Source organism: Chelonia mydas, chromosome 16, assembly GCF_015237465.2.
Source record: "Chelonia mydas isolate rCheMyd1 chromosome 16, rCheMyd1.pri.v2, whole genome shotgun sequence".
NCBI lineage: Eukaryota > Metazoa > Chordata > Testudines > Cheloniidae > Chelonia > Chelonia mydas.
In genome coordinates, this window is record NC_057857.1 from 1,488,496 (window position 1) to 1,508,967 (window position 20,472).

General features: G+C 53.2%; 1 protein-coding gene across 4 annotated transcripts in view; it reads left to right on the top strand.

Moving 5' to 3' along the window:
• The first annotated feature begins 15,102 nt into the window (after positions 1–15,102).
• ENTPD8 (ectonucleoside triphosphate diphosphohydrolase 8) overlaps positions 15,103–20,472 on the top strand; it is a 28,896-nt gene continuing 23,526 nt past the window's right edge. For 2 of the 4 annotated variants that reach the window (XM_037879955.2, XM_043530809.1), the window contains exon 1: positions 15,103–15,248. The gene's annotated coding sequence lies outside the window, so the exon portion shown is untranslated. The remainder of the gene's footprint in view (positions 15,249–20,472) is intronic. The other 2 variants (XM_027829884.3, XM_043530807.1) reach the window with 2 other exon arrangements.

Below are 20,472 nucleotides of genomic sequence, written 5' to 3' on the forward strand. Positions count from 1 at the left end.
TTCCTGGAGCTCTGTGCTGAGCTAGCCCCGACATGCGGTGCAAGGACATCAGATTGAGAGCTGCCCTTCCGGCAGAGAAGCGTGTTGCAATCGCTGTGTGAAAGCTGGCGAATCCAGACTGCTACCAGTCAGTCACAAATCAATTTAGAGTGGGGAAGTTCACTGTTGGGGCTGTATTACTCCAAGTGTGCAGGGCAATAAATCGCATCCTGCTGCATAGGACCGTGACTCTGGGAAATGTGCATGAAATAGTGGCTGGCTTTACAGAGATGGGTTTCCCTAACTGTGGCAGGGCAATTGATGGTGCACAAGTTCCAATTTTAGCGCTGGACCACCTTGCCTCTGAATACATCAACAGGAAGGGATACTTCTCCATGGTGTTGCAGGCACTTGTGGATCACCAGGGGCATTTCACAGACATCAGTGCAGGCTGGTCTGGAAAGGTGCATGACGCACACATCTTCAGGAACAGTGGCCTGTACAGAGAGCTGCAGGCGGGCACTTTCTTTCCAGACCACAAGATCACAGTGTGGGATGTGGAAATGCCCTGGGAGACCCAGCTTACCCCTTACAGCCCTGGCTCATGAAACCGTACACAGGGCACCTGGCCAGCAGCAAGGAGCTTTTTAACAACAGGCTGAGCAGGTGCCTCATGGTAGTCGACTGTGCCTTTGGCTGTTTGAAAGCTCGCTGGAGGTGTCTCAATGGCAGGCTAGACCTTACCGAGGATAATATTCCCGTGGTCATAGCCGCAGGCTGCACTTCGCATAATCTGTGTGAATCTAAGGGTGAAAGGTTTGCTCAGGTGTGGAGCACTGAGGCAGAGCGCTTGGCTGCACAGTTTGAACAGCCAGATGCTAGGGCTGTCAGAGGAGCCCAGGGGGCTGCTATTAACATCAGAGAGACTCTGAGGAACCACTTTGACAATGCGGGGCAGTAACACATGTCTGCTTTGGAGTTGCTTCCCTGTTGCATCTATGTACAATTTTGGGGCCCAAGATCCATGCAACACAATGCTTTCGGAGCCTGTAGCTGGGAGTGGATTCATTGCTATACGCTTTTGTAGAACACAGACTAAAAACGCTGTACCATTAAATACCTTAGCCGTTATTTATTGTGAAAAAGGGTAAAACCTCACAACTGGGTGTAGCTCCAGCCATCATTGTCCAAGCCGGGAGAGGGGGTGGAGCGATGGGGAAACCCAGGAGGGCTGTGGAGTGAAAAGGAATGTGTGGGCGTGGGGCGGGGGGGTTGGCAAAGACTTGTGCATCTGCACGTGCTGCAGTGGAGGTCGACCACGGATCTGCTCAGTCTGCAGCTGGATCAGGGACTTGAGCATCCCGGTCTGATCCTCCAGCACTTGTATCATCCACTTGCCTAGCGAAAGCCACACTCTCTTTTCTGTCCTGCCTTTCGGCTTTGCAGCACTTTCCATGCCCTGGTCTGTCTCTCATCGCGCTGCAGCACCTCACAGAACATCTCCTCTTTGCTGCACCTCCGGTTTCTTCTTATCTGTCGTAGCCAGTCCGCGGGGTCAGTGCTGACAGAAGAGGGATTGTTACATTCCAGCAAACAATTGAAACATTTTAGTAAAAAGAGCATTATGCTCGTAGAAATCACTGTCTCTCTGAGACTCTAGGCAGGCACACAGCTCCGTGAGCACCCCAATCATGGTGAGTTTCAGGAGTGGGGGAAGGCAGTTGTGCGTATGGACAAAAAGGTCTTGGGTTGCAGGGGAACTTTGCAGGGAACTCATAAAATTATCCCACAATTTTTCACAGGTGGCCAACATCTCGCTCATGAAGATGACTAGGGAAACCAGAGCTCAGTTTCTGAATGCTTCCGGCTTTCACCCCAGTCTATATGCAGCTCAGCTATGTGACACTTGGGTCCCAGCTCCAGTGATTGCTAAATGGCATGGTACAATTTCCAACAATGGGGGACCTAACAAGGCTGCAATCCCTTGGAATCTATGGCAGAGGATTAACCTCTTGGAAACTTTCCAGAGCCTCTGGAGGATTCCCTGCAGGTCTCGATGTCCATCGACACCCTGCTTGGCCATGCAGATTAGCTACACACTACCTGCCTCCCACTTTTCAAGTCCCTACACAAGCCTCAGCAACTTACCTGGAGTCTCTTCTGCTTCCTGCTCCCCATTAAGCACTTCTGGAGTTGAGAAAAGTTCCTGGCTCCATGCCCTATTGGACGACCCCGCTGGGAGGACCACAGCCTCTTCTAGCTCGACTTCTTCATCCACAATTTCAGCCTCCAGGTTCCCCCCTCTTTCAGCAGCCTGTGAAGTATCCATGGGGCTATTGGCGATGGAGGTGGGGTCACCACCGAGGATAGCTACCCCTTCCTGCTTCTCCACATGGGCACCAATGATACTGCCAAGAATGACCTTGAGCGGATCACTGCAGACTACATGGCTCTGGGAAGGAGGATAAAGGAGTTTGAGGCGCAAGTGGTCTTCTTGTCCACCCTCCCCGTGGAAGGAAAAGGCCTGGGTAGAGACCGTCGAATCATGGAAGTCAACAAATGGCTACGCAGGTGGTGTCGGAGAGAAGGCTTTGGATTCTTCGACCATAGGATGGTGTTCCAAGAAGGAGGAGTGCTCGGCAGAGACGGGCTCCACCTAACGAAGAGAGGGAAGAGCATCTTCGCAAGCAGGCTGGCTAACCTAGTGAGGAGGGCTTTAAACTAGGTTCACCGGGGGAAGGAGACCAAAGCCCTGAGGTAAGTGGGGAAGTGGGATACCGGGAGGAAGCATGAGCAGGAGAGTGCGAGAGGCAAGGGCTCCTGCCTCATACTGAGAAAGAGGGACAATCACCAAGTTATCTCAAGTGCCTATACACAAATGCAAGAAGCCTGGGAAACAAGCAGGGAGAACTGGAAGTCCTGGCACAGTCAAGGAATTATGATGTGATTGGAATAACAGAGACTTGGTGGGATAACTCACATGACTGGAGTACTGTCATGGATGGATATAAACTGTTCAGGAAGGACAGGCAGGGCAGAAAAGGTGGGGGAGTTGCACTGTATGTAAGGGAGCAGTATGACTGCTCAGAGCTCAAGTATGAAACTGCAGAAAAACCTGAGAGTCTCTGGATTAAGTTTAGAAGTGTGAGCAACAAGGGTGATGTCGTGGTGGGAGTCTGCTATAGACCATCGGACCAGGGGGATGAGGTGGATGAGGCTTTCTTCCGGCAACTCACGGAAGTTACTAGATCGCAGGCCCTGGTTCTCATGGGAGACTTCAATTACCCTGATATTTGCTGGGGGAGCAATACAGCAGTGCACAGACAATCCAGGAAGTTTTTGGAAAGGGTAGGGGACAATTTCCTGGTGCAAGTGCTGGAGGAACCAACTAGGGGCAGAGCTCTTCATGACCTGCTGCTCACAAACCGGGAAGAATTAGTAGGGGAAGCTAAAGTGGATGGGAACCTGGGAGGCAGTGACCATGAGATAGTCGAGTTCAGGATCCTGACACAGGGAAGAAAGGAGAGCAGCAGAATACGGACCCTGGACTTCAGGAAAGCAGACTTTGACTCCCTCAGGGAACTGATGGGCAGGATCCCCTGGGATAATAACATGAGGGGGAAAGGAGTCCAGGAGAGCTGGTTGTATTTTAAAGAATCCTTATTGAGGTTACAGGGACAAACCATCCTGATGTGTAGAAAGAATAGTAAATATGGCAGGCGACCAGCTTGGCTTAACAGTGAAATCCTTGCTGATTGTGAACACAAAAAAGAAGCTGACAAGAAGTGGAAGATTGGACAAATGACCAGGGAAGAGTATAAAAATATTGCTCGGGGATGCAGGAGTGAAATCAGGAAGGCCAAATCACACCTGGAGTTGCAGCTTGCAAGAGATGTTAAGAGTAACAAGAAGGGTTTCTTCAGGTATGTTAGCAACAAGAAGAAAGTCAAGGAAAGTGTGGGCCCCTTACTGAATGAGGGAGGCAACCTAGTGACAGAGGATGTGGAAAAAGCTAATGTACTCAATGCTTTTTTTGCCTCTGTCTTCATGAACAAGGTCAGCTACCAGACTGCTGCACTGGGCAGCACAGCATGGGGAGGAGGTGACCAGCCCTCTGTGGAGAAAGAAGTGGTTCGGGACTATTTAGAAAAGCTGGACGAGCACAAGTCGATGGGGCCGGATGCGCTGCATCCGACAGTGCTAAAGGAGTTGGCAGATGTGATTGCAGAACCATTGGCCATTATCTTTGAAAACTCATGGCGATCGGGGGAAGTCCCGGACGACTGGAAAAAGGCTACTGAGGTGCCCATCTTTAAAAAAGGGAAGAAGGAGGATCCTGGGAACTACAGGCCAGTCAGCCTCACCTCAGTCCCTGGAAAAATCATGGAGCAGGTCCTCAAGGAATCAATTCTGAAGCACTTAGAGGAGAGGAAAGTGATCAGGAAGAGTCAGCATGGATTCACCAAGGGCAAGTCATGCCTGACTAATCTAATTGCCTTCTATGATGAGATAACTGGCTCTGTGGATGAAGGGAAAGCAGTGGCCGTGTTGTTCCTTGACTTTAGCAAAGCTTTTGACATGGTCTCCCACAGTATTCTTGCCAGCAAGTTAAAGAAGTATGGGCTGGATGAATGGACTATAAGGTGGATAGAAAGCTGGCTAGATTGTCGGGCTCAACGGGTAGTGATCAATGGCTCCATTTCTAGTTGGCAGCCGGTATCAAGTGGAGTGCCACAAGGGTCGGTCCTCGGGCCGGTTTTGTTCAATATCTTCATAAATGATCTGGAGGATGGTGTGGATTGCACCCTCAGCAAGTTTGCAGATGATACTAAACTGGGAGGAGAGGTAGAAACGCTGGAGGGTAGGGATAGGATACAGAGGGCCCTAGACAAATTAGAGGATTGGGCCAAAAGAAATCTGATGAGGTTCAACAAGGACAAGTGCAGAGTCCTGCACTTAGGACAGAAGAACCCCATGCACCGCTACAGACTAGGGACCGAATGGCTCGGCAGCAGTTCTGTAGAAAAGGAATCATAGAATATCAGGGTTGGAAGGGACCTCAGGAGGTCATCTAGTCCAACCCCCTGCTCAAAGCAGGACCAATCCCCAATTTTTGCCCCAGATCCCTAAATGGCCCCCTCAAGGATTGAACTCACAACCCTGGGTTTAGCAGGCCAAAGCGCAAACCACTGAGCTATCCCTCCCCCCTATATGGGGAGAGGAGTCTGTTCAGTTGCAGCTGCGAGTGACCCGTAGGAATCAGGACACATATGGGCAAATTTCTCGAGGCTTGTGTGAAAAGGGCTGTGAGCAGGACACGCAGGACCTAGGGGTTACAGTGGACGAGAAGCTGGATATGAGTCAACAGTGTGCCGTTGTTGCCAAGAAGGCCAATGGCATTTTGGGATGTATATGTAGGGGCATTGCCAGCAGATCGAGGGACGTGATCGTTCCCCTCTATTCGACATTGGTGAGGCCTCATCTCGAGTACTGTGTTCAGTTTTGGGCCCCCACTACAAGAAGGATGTGGAAGAATTGGAAAGAGTCCAGCGGAGGGCAACAAAAATGATTAGGGGACTGGAACACATGACTTCTGAGGAGAGGCTGAGGGAACTGGGATTGTTTAGTCTGCGGAAGAGAAGAATGAGGGGGGATTTGATAGCTGCTTTCAACTACCTGAAAGGGGGTTCCAAAGAGGATGGATCTAGACTGTTCTCAGTGGTAGCAGATGACAGAACAAGGAGTAATGGTCTCAAGTTGCAGTGGGGGAGGTTTAGGTTGGATATTAGGAAAAACTTTTTCCCTAGGAGGGTGGTGAAACACTGGAATGCTTTACCTAGGGAGGTGGTGGAATCTCCTTCCTTACATATTTTTAAGGTCAGGCTTGACAAAGCCCTGGCTGGGATGATTTAGTTGGGGATTGGTCCTGCTTTGAGCAGGGGGTTGGACTAGATGACCTCCTGAGGTCCCTTCCAACCCTGATAGTCTATGATTCTGTGATTCTATGATAGCACGCAGCTCCTTACAGAAGCGGCAAGTCTTAGGTGCACCACTGGAGTGATGGTTCGCCTCCCTTGCCTTATGGTAGGCCTGCCTCAGCTCCTTTATCTTCGCTCTGCATTGCTGTGTGTCCTGATCACAGCCCTTTTCACACAAGCCTCGAGACATATGCCCATATGTGTCCTGATTCCTACGCGTCACTCGCAGCTGCAACTGAACAGACTCCTCTCCCCATACAGTGATCAGATCCAACAACTCAGCGGAGGTCCAAATGGGAGCGAGTTTGGGGTAATAGCCAGCCATGCTCACCTGGGAAGCTCCTCTGGGAAGCCAACAAACAGGAAATGAGATTTAAAAGTCCTAGGACTTGCAAGGGGAAGGGGCGGGTTGGCTGCAGGGCAGCAGAGTTCAAACTGCTGACCAGAGCGGCAGCAGGGGAATTGTGGGATACTTTCTGGAGGCCAATAAAATCGGGGGTCAAACTGTGGTGTTTACACTGGCTGTTTGTCGACAATAAAGGGAGGGGAAAAGACAAAAGTCTCTCACTGGGGTGGAAGTTTTTTGCTGCCAAAACTAGGGTTTTTTTCCCCAAAAAAGTGACCTTGCAGTGTGTACGCTATACGCTATCGCCAGCTTTTGATGACAAAACTTGGAAGTGTAGACAAGCCTTTTGTAGTTTAAGGAATAACTCCACAGCCACTCATGACGTGCTGGTCGGAGCGAGCAGCATCCTGGTCAGCAGCTCGGGATCCATTCCTGCATCCCGAGGAGGCAGGGCGCGCAGTGCACAAACCATTGAAAGATGGCGCCAAATGCGGATGGAAGCCCAGGGATTTCTGGGGTGCGAAGCAATGCATCATGGGGCATTGGGACAGGACCCAGGATGCCCCGTGACCCCCTCCGCCTTCCCACAAGTCTTAGCGGCAGAAGAGGAGGAGGTGCTCTGTGGGACAGCTGCCCAGAGTGCACCGCTCTGAATACCACTGCAAGTGCTGCAAGTGTGAACACGCTGTTGTGCAGGCAGCTGACAGGGTGAACACACCACAGCAGTTTCCCTTCAGCGCTCTCTGAGCGGCGCTGTAGCTGCCGGTGCTCTCACTCTGCCAGTGTAGACGTGCCCTATGTGCTTTCTTGCTTTTTTTCCTGTGCCAGAGAGGCACAACGGGGTTAGATTACAGATCAGGATCTATTTTACTTATCCATTTAAACAAAATGTAGGACAACGATTAGCAAAACTGTATGACTTCCATGTGTGAAAGTCTGAGAAATTTAAAGTGACAGTCTACTTTACAGAACACCAAACCCCAAAATAAAAGTAATGTAATTTAAATGAAAATCCAGGATTATAACTGAAATGCAGGGTCTTGGTTACAAAGTATTTGTAACTTAACTTTCATGTGTTTAGGAAATGCTGAATAGTTATTGTGATATTTTTTCTGTATGGTAGTTTAAATAAATCACCAAAATAAGTGAAACTGGTATGATTATTTTGACAAATAAAATATGCAGAAATTTGCAAAAGTTTGGATTTTTTGGTGCAGAATTCCCCCAGGAGTAAGAGCTATAAAAATCCTGGGGAGTGATGGAGTGGATCCAAAAAACCACATTTTAATTTTGCTTTCACCAAAAAAACCCCAAAAGAAACAAACAAAAAAAAGTGGAGGAGGGAGAAATTTTTTCTGAATTTATCACGGAAAATATTTATTTTCCAACCAGCCCTAGTCCTTCCTAACAGCCAGGATTTCATCCTGATAAGGCTCCAGCATGGAATGTGCTTTAGGCTCTGTCTACACTACAGCTTATGTCAGTACAATTTACGTCACTCAGAGGTGTGAATTAGGGTATGGCTACACTTGCAGGTGCAGAGCGCTTTGAGTTAAACCCGCCGTTGGAGAGCACAGCAGGGAAAGCGCTGCAGTCTGTCCACACTGACAGGAACTAGCGCACTGGCATGGCCACATTTGCAGTACTTGCAGCGGCATTGGGAGCAGTGCATTATGGGCAGCTATCCCACAGAGCACCTCTTCCCATTCTGGCGCTGTGGCTTGTGGGAAGGGGGCGGGGCATTCTGGGTCCTGTCCCAACGCCCTGTGATGCATCAGTTCACATCCCAGCAATCCCTGTGCTTCCGTCCACATTTGGCACCATCTTTCAACGTTTTTTGTGCTGCGCGCTCTGTCTTCCCTTTCAGTCTGCGGAATGGAGCCCGAACTGCTGAGGAGTATGCTGATGAGTCTCGCCAGTATGTCACGTTTGGCAGTCGAGTTACTCCTTATGATCCAAAGTGACAGTGAGGGCTCCGATGATGATATTGACTCGAGTAATGCATATGACACAAGTTTGCTTGTGGCATTCATGGACATGCTCACCACCGTGGAAAGCTGCTTTTGCTTGGTAAACAAGCCCTGAGTGGTGGGATCACATCGTCATGCAAGTCTGGGATGACGAGCAGTGGCTACAGAACTTTCTGATGAGAGAAGCCACTTTCATGGGACTGTGTGAGGAGCTCGACCCCACTCTGTGGCACAAGGACACAAGATTGAGAGCTGCCCTAATGGTGGAGAAGCGGGTGGCTATTGCAATCTGGAAGCTGGCAACTCCAGACAGCTACCAATCAGTCGCTAACCAGTTTGGAGTGGGACAGTCGACTGTTGTAATCGTGTTGATGCACGTCTGCAGGGCCATTAATTGCATCCTGCTCAGAAGAACCATGACTCTGGGTAATGTGCATGACATTGTGGATGGCTTTGCAAAAATGGGGTTCCGTAACTGCGGAGGGGCGATAGATGGCACACTTATTCCAATTCTGGCACCAGCCCATCTAGCCTCTGAGTACGTTAATCAGAAGGGGTATTTCTCTATGGTTTTCCAGGCACTTGTGGATGACAGTGGGTGTTTCATTGACATTAACACAGGCTGGCTGGGAAAGATGCATGACACACACATCTTTCGGAACACTGGCCTGTTCAGGAAGCTGCAAGCCGGGACTTTTTTTCCCAGATCAGAAGATCACCATAGGGGAAGTCAAAATGCCCATTGTGATCCTTGGAGACCCCGCTTACCCTTTAATGCCATGGCTCATGAAACCCTACACAGGGAGCCTTGACAGCAGCAAGAAGCGGTTCAACAACAGGCTTAGCCGGTGCAGAATGACTGTGGAGTATGCTTTTGGCAGTTTAAAGGGCCGCTGGCGCTCTCTGTATGGGAAGCTGGATATGGCCGATGACAGCATCCCCGTGCTTATATCCACGTGCTGTACCCTCCATAACATTTGTGAAGCGAAGGGTGAACAATTCACTCAGGCATGGAACTCGGAGGTTCAACACCTGGAGGCTGAATTTGCACAGCCAGAGAGCAGGGCTGTTAGAGGGGCCCAGCGCGGGGCTGCAAGGATTAGGGATGCCTGGAGGGAGCAATTTGAGGCTGAAGGCCACCAGTAATGTCTGGTGCCCTGCACGGGAGTGAAGTGCAGTGGTTCCAATGTTAGTAGGAATCTGTGTTTGCTTCGCTGACTTGCAGTGCCTGTTTCTTTCCTGGGCTAAGGTATCTTTTACTTTATGCAGTAATAAAGAATGTTTTCAAAGCCAAAAAATCCATTTATTGAAAAGAAAATTCATTTATTGAAAAGAAACACAACTGCTTGGGAAACAGAAAGGGCAAGGGGATGGGGTGGGGAACAGTACAATAATAGATTTGCATATGTGCTGTTATCATACTCAGCCTTCCTGTCTGGAGTGCTGTGCAATGAGTGCTGCACTGCAGGGTGGCTGTACTGCATGGTGACGGGGGCTGAGTGCAGCGGGTCAGGGTCGTAGTTTTCAGGGCTCGGTGGTAAAGCTACAGGTGTTGGAGGCAGCTGGTAGCAGTAAGAACCCGGATGCTGGGGAAAGTGGGTTGGAGGTGACAAGGGGGCACAAGGGAAAGAGTTTTGGGACAAGAGCTTCTTGGGGTGCAGGAAGGGTAGTGCTCCGCCTGCATGGCTACGAGCACATGGATAGAGTCCACTTGGCGCTCCATTATGCTTATCAGCCGATCCAGGCTTTGCTGCCGGAGCACCGCACTTCTGTGCCGGCGTGCCTCATTCTGCTGGCGGATCCTCCTTTCACTGTCCCGCCACTCCTGCGCTTTTTGATTTTCATTACTTGAATGCTGCATTACTTCATGCAACATCTTCCTTGCTTCTATGTGGCCTCTTTCTGATTCTTTGGAGTCTTTCGGCCGGTGATAACATGGACGGCTGAGATCTCGAGGTTGCATCTGTAAAGGAAAAATGCAACACTTAACAGAGGCAGCATTGTTCACACCAGACAGAGCAATGATTCCCCTGTACATAAGGGCAAGCACAGTCTACACAATAGCATAATTTGCCCATCCCAAAGTGAGTGCACATAACCCACGGGAGCCCCAAAATGGTGAGTAAGCACAGGTCAAGCGTGACTGATTGTTTCACGGCTGTACTGTCCTCTGGGTTTCTGTGCCTTGGGGAGAGCCAACAGCGGCAGGGGGCCCCTATACTGAACACTGTCCCCACATTTTCCACAGGAGTTCGTCCTGCAAGATATCTCACTGCTGAGGGTGACCTGGGAAGCAAGGGAGGGTCTTCTACTGCAATGCGGCTTCCGCCCTGGCCCATATGCAGCTTGCCTGTGTGCAGCAATGGTTCCCGTGCCCCTCACAGCACAGTGGCACGGCCAAGTTAGCCTTACTGGGCCAAGGACCACAGTGACTCTCTCAAGAAACCTGCGCAAGCACATTGCCCAAGTTCTGGATGAGACCTTTGAAGAGATCACTGAGGCCGATTACCGCGATGTGAGAGAGCACATCAGTGCCCTATTCCGCATCTAGGCATGCATGCAGCCCTAACCCTCCTTGCCCCAAGAGCCCGCACCAAATAACTTCCTTACCAAAATAAAAGCCGCTTACCGGGAAACTCCTCTGATGTTTGTCCTTCCCCAAGCACTGGCCGCTGCAACTGGTTACCTTCCTCCTGGCTTGAGAACAGCTCCTGGCTGCATGCATCTAGGGACTCGGGGTGTCTTCCTCCACCTCCACACCCTCGCTCCCACTTTGCTGCTCCTCCTCCTCCTGCCTTGTTGCACTGGGCTCTGAAGTGTTCGTGGTGGTCCCCGGATTGGAGATGGGGTCGCCCCCAAGTAACGCACCCAGCTCTTTGTAGAAACGGCAGGTTGCAGGGGCAGCACCGGAGCGGCTGTTTGCCTCACAGACTTTGCAGTAGGCGTTCTGTAACTCCTTCACTTTAATCCTGCACTGCAGTGCCTCCCGGTCATGGCCCCTTTCTACCATGTCCCTTGATATCTGCCCGAAGGTATCGTAATTCCTACAGCTGGAGCACAGCTGGGACTGGACAGCTTCCTCCCCCCAAACACTGATGAGGGCCAGCACCTCGCCATTGCTCCACACTGGGGCTTGCCTGGCATGTGGAGGCATGGTCACCTGGAAAGATTTGCTGAGTGCACTCCACGCCTGGCTGAGCAAACAGGAAGGGGATTTTCAAAATTCCCAGAGAATTTAAAGGGCGGGTCTGACAGTTGGTCACCTGAGGGCAGGGCAGTAGAGTTCAAAGTGATGACCAGAGTGGCTAGAACAGGCATTGTGGGACACTTCTGGAGGCTGATCAGAGCTCACTAACAGACCAGGGTGTCCACACTGGCACCGCGGCGCTCCAGCAGGGGCGCATCAAATGTTATTCCACTCACCGAGGTGGAGTACCAGAAGCAGACCAGCCGTGGAGTCAAAGCGCTCCACGTGCCTTGCCAGTGTGGACGGGTAGTGAGCTAGTGCTCCCGGGGCTCCTTTAATGTGCTGTAACTTGCAAGTGTAGCCAAGCCCTAAGCCTCCCCCACCGCCCTCCCTGAATGACATAAGTTACACCAACCTAAGCTCCAATGTGGACAGGGCTGTCAGTGTGAGAGCTTCTCCCACTGACAAAACTACAGCTGCTCACGGGGGCTGGGGTAATGAAGCGGATGGGACAGCATCTCTCCCGTCAGCTTAGAGCAGCTACACAGACACAGCGGCACAGCCTCATCAGTGCAACTGCTCCTTTGTGAGCTTTCTAGTCTAGCCATTGCCTTAGTAGCATAGGACTGGCTATGCTGCTGGCTGCATCTCTCCTGGTTGGTGCCTGGTAACTTCAGTGGCTCCTAGTCCTGGACTGGATGGTGGCCATGGTTGTGTGTTTCTGGCCCCTGGTGCTGGATTTGGTGCGCTGGGCAGCTTGGTGGCATGGTCCAAGCACCGGGCAGGCAGCACAGCCCCAGCGCCAGCTGCCCTGAGATCCTGCAGGAAGCAGGCTGGCCAGCCCCAGCCAGCCTGGGCTAGGGCAGAGTGCAGGGAACTTCAGGAGAGGGTCTTGGGGGCGGAGCATGGGTGGGGCCACAGTAGGCTGTTTGGGGAGGCACAGCCTTCCCCAGCCTATGATATGAGTCAACAGTGAGCCCTTGTTGCCAAGAAGGCTAACTGTATTTTAGGCTGTATAAGTAGGGATCGAGGGATGTGATCGTTCCCCTCTATTCGACATTGGTGAGACCTCATTTGGAGTACTGTGTCCAGTTTTGGGCCCACAGGACAAGAAGGATGTGGAAAAATTGGAAAGAGTCCAGCGGAGGGCAACAAAAAAGATTAGGGGACTGGAGCACATGACTTCTGAGGAGAGCCTGAAGGAACTGGGATTGTTTAGTCTGCAGAAGAGAAGAATGAGGGGGGATTTGATAGCTGCTTTCAACTACCTGAAAGGGGGTTCCAAAGAGGATGGATCTAGATTGTTCTCCGTGGTGGCAGATGACAGAACAAGGAGTAATGGTCTCAAGTTGCAGTGGGGGAGGTTTAGGTTGGATATTAGGAAAAACTTTTTCACTAGGAGGGTGGTGAAGCACTGGAATGGGTTACCTAGGGAGGTGGAATCTCCTTCCTTAGAAGTTTTTAAGGTCAGGCTTGACAAAGCCCTGGCTGGGATGATTTAGTCGGGGATTGGTCCTGCTTTGAGCAGGGGGTTGGACTAGATGACCACCTGAGGTCCCTTCCAACCCTGATATTCTATGTTTCTATTATTCTAACAATCTGAATGTAACAGTGTCACGGAGCGTGGGGGAGTCTGGGCCCTGCACCCCTCTTCCTGGGATTCACTGTGACTCTCAGCCAACCAGTAAAATGGAAGGTTTATTGGACAATAGGAACAGTCTAAAACAGAGCTTGTGGGTACAACCAGGACCCCTCAGTCAAGTCCTTCTGGGGGGCAGGGAGCTCAGACCCCAGCCCTGGGGTTCCCTGCGTTCCACCACCCAGCACCAAACTGAAACCAACCCCCCCCCCCCCCAGCAGGCTCTCTCCTGCAGTCTTTGTTCAGTTCCCCGGGGCAGAGGTGTTACCTCCCCCTCCTGGCTCAGGTTACAGGCTCTCAGGTTTCCCATCCCCAGTGAAACTTCCCTGCCACATTCCCAGGTCAACACTCCTCCCTCCCTGCTGCGTCACAAACAGGGCCCTGAGAAAGGGCAGCCCATGGGGGGTGGGGGGGGGGTCACATTACAGCTCATTACACCTGTGGGTGAGCAGCGACAGCACTGAATACATCTCAGGCTGAGTGTCTTATGGTGAGTGGGGGAACTACTCCACCCTGCCAGGAGACAGGAGGGCAACAGCTGAGCGGCAAGAGAATGGCAGGAGGTGCCAGTTCCACCTCTTGCCCAGCCCTGAAGTTTGAAGAAGAGTCCCATGGCAGTAACCGGATCTTCGCTGCACCATGGTCATCCTCACAGCCCCCAAACGTGCTGGGTTCATGTGACAGAACGTCCCTACAAACGCACCAGCGTGGCCCCTTGCAGGCAATGGGGCATGAAGGAGAATCCAGCAGTGGAGGGGTTATATTGGCTGATTTTTGGCAAGGTGTTGCTTGGCTATAGTGTGCATGTGTGCACGCATGCGCAAACACACATACACACACACACACACACTCTCAGAAGCATGTGCTGCTTGAATGAAGCTGCCTCCTCAATGGCTAGCAGCCAACCTTGGGCTTAGTGCCCTGGTGGAGGGGAAATGACTCTGTAGGCTCATGAGCACTTGGGGATTAGAAGTAATAATGACAGGGGCCCCAAGAGGCCCCAAGGAAGATGATGGCCCCATTGTGCAGGCTCTGCATGGACACAGACAGTCCCTGTCCCGAAGAACTTGGTGTCAATAGGCAGGAGGTGAGAGGGAAGACAGAGAAAACGTGGTCACAGCATGTCCATACAGTGAAGTCAGGTCTCCTGAGTCTCAGTCAAATGCTCTGCCCCCTGGGCCGCGCTGCCTCAATCCTCTAGCAAAGCCCTGGTGGAGGTCTGTGCAGGGTATGCGCAGAGAGCGACCCTGAACACAGATGGTCAAAAGGCATAGCAGTGGACTAGCAGGGGGCTGCAGGCTGGGGTTGAAGGGCACTGGCAGGGTGGGGCGGGGGGGAGTATAGCAACAGTAGGAGGGCTGCAGGTCAGGACAGAGAGACACTGGCAGAGGTTGGGGGAGACAGGACTGGAATAGCTCCTTGGGACTCAGGTCTCCCACTCTTTGTCTCGATATTTGCACTGTCCAGCAACAGCAGATCGGCTGGAGGGTGGAGCTGACGTGCCCCACAGATTGAGGGCCTGAGGCAGGAGGTCTCTTTTAAAGCACTGGGCCTGCAACTTAATTTGGACTGAAGACGCCCTGGAGTCCTGAGCGAACATTTTTTCCACAGGGGCTCCCTGCCTCCCAGGCCTTGGGATTCCTCTCAGTGGGTTCAGGGTAACCTCCTGCTCTGGCTAGCACATTTACAATTGATTCAGGGAATAGCCACGTTAACCCCTTCACTGCTGTCAGAAAGCACGGGGACCAGAGAGCGGTTTCTGCAAGAACGTCCCCACCTGCTGCAGGTGAGGCTCCGGGTTGTATCAGGCATGGCAGCATCCAAAGGACAAAGCGAGATTCCCCTAGCCATGCTGCCTGGCCCCTCCTCCAGCAGTGAAACAGTTAAAACCAAAGCCCTGTTTCTGTGGGTAAATAGTCCAGCCATACCCGCACCTGCTGCGTCACCTTGGCCTGACAGGGAGAGGCTGCCAGGGGGCAGGTGATTGGTTGTGGGCCATAGGGAGGGGACTTTCCCTCAGGCTGTGCTAGGTGCTGGCAGCCTCTGTCCAGGCACACGGCACTGCGCTGCCCCACGAGTGTGGACTAATGCAAGCTCAGGAGAGAAGCACCACAGTGTGACCCCAAAGGTCTCCTTGTCGGCAGCACAGGTGAGGTGCGAGGGCTGCAGGAGGGCGTTTCCTTACAGAGTCTGGCAGCTTGGGAAGTTCCTGTAAAGTGCAGTTCTGGGCTGAACAATGACTCTGTACAACCCTCCCCTTCTCACCCAGCCAACCTGCTTCCTGTACATATCAGAGTCTGAGCTTGGGGACTTTGCTCTCCAGTTAGCACCACAGCTCCAGCCCGGCTAAGGGAGAGTGCGTGTTCTGTTCCCTGTTGTGCATCGTCGGTGGGCTAGCAATGTTAAGTGTGGTCAGCCATCCCTGTGCAAACCAGTGCAGCCCTAGGCCCTTCACTGGTTGTGGCGGAGAGCAGAGTGTGGCCTTTGGCTACAGGGAGGCTGCGAGAGATGGAAAGAGTCTAGGAAAGAGCTTGGCTGACAAGTCAGCTGAGTAAAAGACCCCAGTAGAAATCACAGAATCATAGACTTGTAGGACTGGAGAGGACCTCGAGAGGTCATATAGTCCCATCCCCTGCACTCATAGCAGGACTAAGTATTACCTAGACCATCCCTGACAGGTGTTTGTTTAATCTGCTCTTAAAAATCTCCAAGGGTGGAGATTCCACAACCTCCGTAGGCAATTTATTCCAGTGCTTCACCACCCTGACAGGTAGGAAGTTTTTCCCAGTGTCCAACCTACACCTCCCTTTTTTGCAGTTTAAGCCAATTGCTTCTTGTCCTAGCCTCAGAGGTTAACGAGAACAATTTTTCTCCTTCCTCCTTGTAACAACCTTTTAAGTACTTGAAAAAGGTTATCATGTCCCTTCTCAGTCTTCTCTTCTCCAGACTAAACAAACCCAATTTTTTCAAACTCCCCTCATAGGTCGTGTTTTCTAGACCTTTAATCATTTTTGTTCCTCTTCTCCGGACTTTCTCCAATTTGTCCACATCTTTCCTGAATTGTGGCATCCAGAACTGGACAAAATATTCCAGCTGAGGCCTACTCAGCGTGGAGTAGAGCAGAAGAATTACTTCTTGTTGATGGCACTCCTGCTAATACATCTGTCACGGAGTGTGGGGGAGTCCAGGCCCTGCACCCCTCTTCCTGGGATTCACTGAGACTCTCAGCCAGCCAGTAAAACAGAAGGTTTATTGAACAACAGGAACACAGTCCAAAACAGAGGTTGTGGGTACAACCAGGACTCCTCAGTCAAGTCCTTCTGGGGGAGCAGGGAGCTTAGACCCCAGCCCTGGGGTTCCCTGCGTTCCTCCACCCAGCACCAAACTGAAACTAACCCCCCCCAGCAGGCTCCCTTCTACAGCCTCTGTTCACATTCCTGGGCAGAGGTGTTACCCCCCCTTCCCCCTCCTGGCTCAGGTTACAGGCTCTCAGGTCTCCCACCCCCAGGGCACATTCCCAGGTCAACTTTCCCCTCTCCCTGCTGTGTCACATCCTCACTTCTCTCCCCCCTTCGAGACTGAACTGAGCGGGGTCACTGTGACCAGTGACCTGGGGAAGTTCGGGGCCCCCTCTCCGGGACAGCGCATCCGCTATCAGGTTGGCACTTCCCTTCACGTGGACCACGTCCATGTTGTAATCCTGCAGGAGCCAGCTCCATCTCAGGAGCTTGGCGTTGGCTCCTTTCATCTGGTGCAGCCAGGTCAGGGGAGCGTGGTTGGTGTACATGGTGAAGTGTCGCCGGAAGAGATAGGGCTCTAGTTTCTTGAGGGCCCACACCATGGCCAGGCACTCCTTCTCGATGGCCGCGTAGTGTTGCTCTCGGGGTAGCAACTTCTTGCTCAGGTACACGATGGGGTGTCTCTCTCCCTTTTCATCCTCCTGCATTAACACCGCCCCCAGTCCCGTGTCGGAGGCGTCGGTGAACCCCACAAAGGGCTTGTCAAAGTCTGGGTTTGCCAGAACTGGGCCACTGACCAGAGCCTCCTTCAGCGCCCGGAAAGCCTCCTGGCACTGCTCGGTCCAGACCACCTTGTCTGGCTTCCCCTTCTTGCATAGCTCAGTGATGGGGGTGGCTATGGCTCTAAACTGGGGCACAAATCTTCGGTAGTATCCTGCCATCCCAGTAAAGGCTTGGACCTGCTTTTTGGTGTGGGGAGCGGGCCAGTCTCTGATCACCTCCACCTTGGCTGGTTCTGGCTTTAGGCGGCCGCTCCCCACCCGATAGCCCAGGTAAGATACTTCAGCCATCCCCACCTTGCACTTCTCCACTTTTACAGTCAGCCCAGCCCCCTGGAGTCAGTCCAGCACTTGTCTAACCTGGGACACATGGTCCTCCCAGGTCTGGCTAAAGATGCAGATGTCATCAATATAAGCCACGGCAAAACTCTCCATCCCCCTCAGTAACTGGTCCACTAGGTGCTGGAAGGTGGCCGGCGCTCCCTTGAGGCCGAAAGGCAGGGTCAGGAACTCATAGAGCCCCAGAGGGGTGATAAAGGCCGATTTCAGCCGGTCATCTGCATCCAGCGGCACTTGCCAGTAGCCCTTTGTAAGGTCCATGGTGGTAAGGTACCGAGCTCCTCCCAGCTTGTCTAGGAGCTCGTCCGGCCTGGGCATGGGGTAGGCATGAGATACAGTGATGGCACTGAGCTTCCGATAGTCCACACAGAACTGGACCGACCCATCCTTTTTGGGGACCAGCACCACCGGCGAGGCCCAAGGGCTGGCCGATGGCTGGATCACCCCCAAAGCCAGCATGCCCCGGACCTCTCTTTCCAGGTCCTGAGCAGTTTTCCCTGTGACTTGGAACGGGGAGCATCTTATCGGCGGGTGCGACCCCGTCTGCACCCGGTGGACAGTCAGATTAGTGCGTCCAGGCTGGTTGGAAAATAGCTGTCGGTACGGATGCAGCACCCCCCTCACCTCAGCTTGCTGGGAAGGGGTTAGTTGATCCGAGAGGGGAATTGTTTCCAGGGGGGAACCAGCTCTGGTCCCAGGGAATAGATCTACTAAAGGGTCATCTCCCTGCTCCTCCCAATATCCACACATGGCCAACATCACATTCCCCCTAGCATAATATGGCTTCATCATATTCACATGGTACACCCAGCGGTGGTGCGCCCGGTTAGATAGCTCCACCACATAGTTTACCTCATTGAGCTGCTTGACAACCTTGAAAGGGACCTCCCAGGCGGCCTGTAGTTTGTTCTTTCTCATGGGGATGAGAACCATCACCTGATCCCCGGTGGCGTAGGCCCGGGCCCGCGCCGTGCGGTCATACCAGACCTTCTGCTTCTCCTGGGCTCTGGCCAGATTCTCCCTGGCCAGGCCCATGAGTTCAGCAAGTCTCTCTCGGAAGATCAGGACATACTCCACCACTGACTCTCCATTGGGAGTGGCCTTCCCCTCCCACTTGTCTCTCATCAGGTCCAGGGGGCTCCTTACCCTCCTTCCATATAACAGTTCGAAAGGCGAAAATCCGGTAGACTCCTGGGGCACCTCCCTGTACGCGAACAGCAGGAGAGGTAAGTACTTGTCCCAATCCTGCGGATGCTGGTGTATAAAGGTTTTCAGCATCATCTTTAGCGTCCCATTGAATCTCTCCACCAGCCCATTGGACTGGGGGTGATAAGCTGAGGCCCAATTGTGCCGGACCCCACATTTCTCCCACAAGCACCAGAGCAGGACCGACATGAAGTTGGACCCTTGGTCTGTCAAGACTTCCTTGGGGAACTCCACTCGGCTGAAAATGGTCAAGAGTGCATCTGCCACGGTGTCTGCTTCAATGGAAGCTAAGGGCACTGCCTCGGGGTAGCGGGTGGCGAAATCTACCACCACCAGAATGTATTTCTTCCCCGACCGGGTCGTCTTGCTGAGAGGTCCCACTATGTCCATGGCCACCTTCTGGAAAGGCTCCTCTATGATGGGCAAAGGTCTCAAAGCCGCTTTCCCCTTGTCCCGGGCCTTCCCCACCCTCTGACAGGGGTCACAGGATCGGCAGTACTGCCGGACCGTGGTAAAGACCCCGGGCCAGTAAAAGTTCTGTAGCAACCTCTGCCGGGTGCGCCGGATTCCCTGGTGCCCTGCGAGGGGGATGTCATGGGCCAGGTACAGGAGCTTGCGGCGATACTTCTGGGGGACCACCAGCTGCCTCCTGATCCCACAGGACTCCACTTCCCCTGGGGGAGCCCATTCTCGGTACAGGAACCCCTTCTCCCTCAGGAACTTCTCCTGGCAGCCTCTCCTCATGGTCCGTCCCACACTGAGGTCAGCCAGGTCCCTGAGCTTCCGCAAGGAGGGATCTTTCCTCAACTCGGCCTGGAACTCAGCGGCTGGGGAAGGGATGGGGCCCGGTTCCCCCTCAGTGGCCAGGTCTGAGGCCGCAGCCTCTCTGAGCCGTGCCCCTCGGCGCTCCCTCCCCACCAGGGTAGGGTCCAGCACCTCCGGTGTGGTACCCTCCCCAAGGTCAGGGCGCAGTGCCCCTCGCCGGCTCTGGCTACGGGTCACAACCAGGGCGGTCTGGGGCTTGCTTGGCCAGTCCTCTAGGTCTCCCCCCATCAAAACCTCAGTGGGCAAATGGTGGTGTACCCCCACATCCTTGGGGCCCTCCTTGGCCCCCCATTTCAGGTGCACCCTTGCCACGGGCACCTTAAATGGGGTCCCGCCCACCCCCGTCAGGGTCAGGTAGGTGTTGGGCACCACCCGATCTGGGGCCACCACCTCAGGCCGGGCCAGCGTCACCTCTGCGCCCGTATCCCAGTATCCATTGACCTTCCTCCATCCACCTCCAGGGGAATAAGGCACTCTCTCCGGCAGGACAGCCCCGCGCCCACCCTGTAAACCGAGCACCCTGAGTCCCGAGCATCCAGCCTTCTGGCGGAGCTGGTACTCTTCCCTCCTGAGCAGGTGATAAACTGGCAGCCCCCCCTGCCTGGGTCGTCTGCCCCTCGTCCAGCTGGGTCTCTACCCAGTTAACCCTGGGTAGGTTGGGTCTGCTCAGTCTGTCCCTGAGTCTGGGGCACTGGGTCCGTACGTGGCCTCTCTGGCCACAGTGATAGCAGCTCAGGTCACGTTGGTCCCCTCAAGCGGGTCGGAGGGGCCCGACGCCAGGCGTTCCCCTTTGGAGGGGGTTCTCCCTATTTCCCCGCTGGGAGGTCCCCTGGTGAGTCTCTCTCTCTGCATCGGGGGGGGCCTGTTCTTTTGGGACTCCTCCCGGCTACCCCCTGACCGACTGTTCACAAACTCGTCAGCCAGCTGCCCTGCGTGCTGGGGGTTCTCTAGCTTTTTGTCCACCAGCCACAGCCTCAGGTCGGAA